Source organism: Anopheles bellator, chromosome 1, assembly GCF_943735745.2.
Source record: "Anopheles bellator chromosome 1, idAnoBellAS_SP24_06.2, whole genome shotgun sequence".
Lineage (NCBI taxonomy): Eukaryota > Metazoa > Arthropoda > Insecta > Diptera > Culicidae > Anopheles > Anopheles bellator.
Window position 1 is genome coordinate 30550058 of NC_071285.1, and position 5944 is coordinate 30556001.

Genomic DNA, 5944 nt, shown 5'->3' on the forward strand with positions numbered 1-5944 from the left:
GAATGGGTAATCGAAGCGTCACCGGCGGCCTATTTCTAATACACCCTTTAACATACTGCATCATTGTCACCCGATGTAGGTTGTTCTTCTCGGGCATAGGAAATCGACCGCTTCATTGGCAATCCCGCCACTCGTGAACGAGTGGCGCATAAACTTAAACTGTGTTCGGCCTAAATTGGGACACAGCCCTTTTCGCAAAACTTTGAGGCGCGTCCATTAATGAGAATCGTACGGGCTAATTTCTCTGATCAACATTATTTTTCTTAAACGAGGTAAAAACGGTTCTTAGTTTTTTGTTTATTTTATGTTTTGCGTATGTAAAATTTTGGATAGAGTTTTTGCACCGGCAATGAATCCGACAGAGGTAAATTCCGTTACCTTGCTTAAATGGTTCTAATCATCAGATGATTTGCTCTTGGTAATTGTCTATTTATTGTTATTCGAAAAGTTGTGGTTAATTAAAACAAAACTTAAGCCTATACTCGAAAAGAAGAAATGTATTTTTTATGATGTTTGGTGCTCTTTGCTTTTTTAATATGATATAATTTATCAGCGAAACTTTGCATTTCAGTTTGTGGTTTACACAAAACTATTTGCCTTACTTTCAAGTACTACATCCTGTTACACGCCCAGCAAAACAGATTGCAAATTATTCTGCGTGCGTGCGGACAATTCTTTTTTAACTTTTGAAATGGAGACGTAATATCATGAACTTAAATGTTTGAACTCAACTTAATTTAGACACATATTAAATCCGTTATAAAAGGATTGGACGAATTACCAAGCATAGAATATTGTGTTGTAAATCTGAAAAGCCTAAACATTGGTACAATTAATTGCATAATGTTATGTAACTTTGGTTGTGACTCGTTCGTAGATCATCAACTTGAGTGTAAAGCGTTCAGTTGGTGCTCAAAACGGCTTTGTCCGTTCAAACTAACAACATATAAATAAAATCCAACTCTAATTGAAGTTTTGCAAGAGGAAGCAAACAATTTGAAAGATCCGATTATTAAGTAGAGTAATTTCGTTTTTGTTTTGCAGAGTTTTCCTTCGTCGTACGAAGGTCTGGTGGCACACATCGAAAGTTGCCAAAGAATTCCAGATGGTCAATTTGCAACGCAAAGAAGAGAACACTGCAGAGCATGAGAGCAAGTGGCATCGTCCGACATAAGTGTGGTTGAAGAACGCTGTTCGAAGGCTGGTGGATGGTTTTCTTACTTTCCCTACGATACCGCAGCGCCTCGGCCGTCGGTCGTTACAACGTGCATGGCCGACCGCAGCTCATGGTTTCCATTCTTGCTGCACCGGTCGGCATGTTGGCGCAACATGCCAAATGCAATGATATTCAAGTGTGGAAAATACTGAAAAATGAAGGGGAAAATACCATATTCCCATTCGCTTCACGTGGTTCCCACCGTGGCTTCGGGAGGCTTCTCGCCGCTCCGGTCGCTGTGTGTAGATAACGGAAGTTGGGCAACGTGGAGGCAAACGGTGTCGTAAGCCACTTACGAATTGTAGTTGGAAATTGAAATTGAAATGGTAAAGTTTCGATGTGGTCGTGCTTGGGGTGGTGCCCGCTGCAAGATGCTTCCTAAATCGAAGATGATAGGTCTTTGCGGGAAGAGCTAAGGATCTTTGATTGTGAGTAATTGTAATATGATTAGGTTACTTTTCTTGATTTGTTTTATAGCACCGGCACCCGGTCCCGCGTTTCTGAAGATGTGGTTTTTGTCCTTCCGCCTATGTACCTAATTTCTTTTCGATTTCAATTACACGGTTTTATGTTAAGCGCACGGTTAAATTGTTTTGATCTATGGTATTATTAGTTACAACTCTCAGAAACATAATGTATTCTTGTTTGACTGAGGTTTGTTCATATAACACACTCTTGATGAGTAAGACATCAGCATCATTAAAGCTATAGAAATTACAAGGAAAGAGAATACAATACGATACGATTTTTGTCTCTTTCTTCTATACAGTTTTTGTGCATAATTGACAACATTTGCAGCATTTTTAAAAGCTTCAATATTTATTGCACGTTCAAGTAAATTTATTTGAACATTTTGATTTTTCCACGTCTAGTGTTTGGAGAGGACGTGAAAATACTCTTCTTTTGCGAATGTTTCGTATGCTCGAAGTAGAGACGTTTGTTTAGTTACGTGCGAAATGGCAGTCCTAGCAAAGACAAGTGAAACTATACCCGATAAACGCGGTTGGTCCATCTAGTGTTCGGATTTTAAACTGCCGAATTCTTATCTTTTAAAACGTCAAACTTTATTCTGGAAATTGCAAACATTTCGTAAAAACATTGACATACGAAACGAAATCGATCGATAGCTGATTGGCGAAATTGAAGCTGAAAGCTTGGACGACATTTGGTTTCAACAGAACGGCGCTACGTGCCATACAGCGATATTTTGCACCTCATTTTTGGAACCTGAACACTGAACCACCCAATATTTCTAGTACTTCCACCCAAAACGCTCCTGTGCACTCCCGTTTTCTGTGTCTGCCCATAAAAGGACTCACGAACGATGCAAAACTTTTTTAATTAATATTCTTCCGTTCATTGATTCGTTCGGTCCATGTAGCGAAAAGTCATATTAATTTTACTTGATGAAGCAAACGGTAAATTTTAAAATATGCTTCGATTTCGCCTTGTGCTTTGAACAATTAGTGGATGAATGGAAATGTGATATGGATCCTTGATCTGGGCTTCGTAAAAATTAGTGAACAGAAAATCTCTGCGCTTGATCGTTGTTTTTGAGCTAATCGTACACCGTGACAGGATTGTATGGACACACCATTCTCATGCTACTTATGTTGGGGAGGTAAAACATTGCTCAGTAATTCCAAACGGGAGGGCACCAAATATGAAAATAAATAGTTCTTCGTCAAAGAAAATTGGCAGTCCAACTCTTGGAAGAGCATCGAAACATAAAGACATTGCAAGAGACACCAAGACGTTGACTGGTGCCGTGAAGAGACAAAAAGACTGACGAAGCAACAGGAGTTGGCAAAGAGGATGAATTTGTCCCTCGTTGCACAGTATTGCGCCCGGTACACCGTTCCCGGAGCACCCGTACTAAACATTAACCTAACATACCGGTCCGACCCGTGGGATGTTTGAAACATTTTGCGCGACCGGAACTTTTCCGGCTTTCAGACTACTTTTCCCAAGCGAGCTGATTCACGTGCTTAATGGTCCGTCGACCGGAAACGAAGTTCAATATTTGTGTGCCCTATTTGCGCAAAGTGACGATGGGCAATAGGTGAATTCGAAACGGGAACAACATTGTTCCCGCCCATTGGCGTCGGGGGCCACTGGAAGAGTAATGCAGAAGGCAGCGAAGCACTCACTTCGGGAGATTGAAAAAACGAAAAACTCCACGACTGGAACGAGGTGAATTTGATTGCACCGTTTTATCCGTCGGACTATCTGGGTCGGGAAACGCTGCCAGGACGCTACCGTTCTCCGCTACCGTCATTAGAGCCGAATGACTTTTCGATATAGCTCCCTGGCCCTGGCTCGTCAGCTCGAGCCCAACACCTAACCGGGACCCGGGCGTTTTGTGGGCCCCCTGAGGGTGGATAAAGTTGCTCATTAATATTTTACGGTTCATGTAGAATCCTTTCGGTGGCCGGAGTGAATGGATCCGGGCCGGAGCAGCAGCAGCATCAGCGACCAGCGGACTAGACTACCTTCTGCTTAAACTCCCGCCTCGGTATGCTTTGCGTTGCCCCGGGGGCGGCTCCCGGATCCTTACCGCACCCCGCACGGGCACGGCCTATCATTTTTTGGCTGGAATAATGTCATTCTCCGGTACGGTTTTTGGGACACACTGCGAAACCCGTGCAACACGTTTGCCCAGTGAAAGGTGCTTAATATCCGCGTAACCAGCGGACGGTCTATCTGGGATGGCAGACAAAAAAAGTGGCAGAGAAAAAAGTGCCATGAACACAAAAGTGTGGCTTCGACGAACGAAGGCGGCGTTCGAGTGGCAAGTGGCCTCATTTGAAGTGAAACGAATCCGCGCTCCTTCAGTGAATCTGGGTTGGGCCTTAGATTGGTAAGAATGGGGTTGATTGTGGTAAATCCGGGAGTCTCCTCACTGAAACTAAGCGGATTATTCAATGTATTGGAAACTGTGAGCAAATTTTAACAGTTTTTCACACACATCCTGTACTAAGCTAAGATCTATTTACATGCTCAGAGCAACAGATCTATGTATTTGACTTTTCACGACGCTATTTATTAAGTATGTAATTTATCAATAACGACTCACAAAATAGACCAAACAACAATATATGATTATTGTATAGGTCACACCAGGAAATTCCAATATGTATGTAATAGGTCGGGCTACTTCAAGGAAGACCAAAGTCCAAAGAAGGCGACCGAAATAAATTAGTAGTGCTTGCCTTTTGGGTGATAGCAAAACATCTGCAGCGGCTCGTGAATTATAATCTGGTTTCAAGTGCTCCTTTTCTCTTTGGTCTTCGTTTGATTTATTAATTGCTGCGCTGCATTTGCGTATAAAAGCACGTTTTGCACTCCACATTATCGTTCGGTTGCTTTCTTTTACTTCACTTTCTTCGTTTCTTTTATTTTTTATACGGTAATAATGTTTTTTGGTTTAACCCGCACGACGAAGGGAGCGCGCCATTAAAGGATACTTCCAGAATGGCCCCTAGCGGAGCGCGATGCATCGGTGCAAATAGTTTCATCAAAATAATAACTGTCGGAAATGCATCGCACGACTCTCACCCCGGGGTGGGTCTCGGCAACGAGTCACAGTATCCATTTCAGAAATTAAAATTGTGTGGCTTTGCTTTGGCAGGCTGGAGACTTTTCATTTCCGAGACCTGAAGAAGTCGCCGAAGGTCATGAATTGAATAGTGGGCCTTTTCGCCTCAGGGGAACCGGGAGATCACCAGACGACAACGCTACAACTGTTGCACTCACCCTTCCTTCGGTTAGTAAAAAGCAAAACCGGGAATAACATCCTAGAAATGGGAATACCTACTCAGGGAGTGCTTCGGAGGCCTGCCAACCACGGGAGTAAATGAGCCGTTGGCTGAAACACATCAACGCCATTTGCGGCCGCCCTGGACCGTGACGGATGCTGTGAAAGAAGAGCCGCACGTACGTGCGCCGAGAGCAAACCACGAATAGGTGGTGGCGGCGGCGCCAGCGAGGGCGAGGGACATGGCCAAACATAATTACGGTGCCAAAGTTTTCCTCCCAGACCCCCAAACTTCTTAAAAACTCATTACGGAGTGAGACTTACGGGGCGCGTGGACGCAAGCAAGACGTGTTTCCCAGGGCGAGAACTTCTGGAAATGAACATATTGCTCTCCGGTTTTTCTCCATCGCCGGCGTGAGGATATGCTTAGCCCTTGGCATCGTGCTCCAAAAAGTTTTAGAATCGTCGTACGGGTTTCTGGCGAGACGGAAGCCCTACGCCAGGTCCAGGGTGTCTAGGTGCCCATGGGGCCAATGCTGGTAGATATCGCCGGTTCTACGGCGGAGAGCTGGTGTTTATTTCCGCTTGTTTACCGAAAGCATTTAGCTGGAAATTAATCTTTCCGACGACTTAAAACAACAGTGCCTCAAATCGCCGTACCTTTCCCGCCGAAGCCAAACCGCGGCGCGCGGTATGTCTGCCAGCGTCCCGACTGCCCTGGAAGTCATTCGGTAATGATCTGCCGTGACGTGTTCCAAGGTGTGTGTCGTTGTCAAATAACTCTCTTCGATGGTGTGAAATGGTAAACGAATAGACCCCAGCACCAGCCGAAAGGGTTCCCTTAGGCTGCTAAAAGTGTAACGTCTGTGAACCAGATTCTTGCCGGGGCATTTGGTTGAAGTTTTTAAGAAAGATGCTCAGGGTTGCTGGGGCACATCGCACGAAAATCAGCTGTTTCGGTTTTTAGCAAC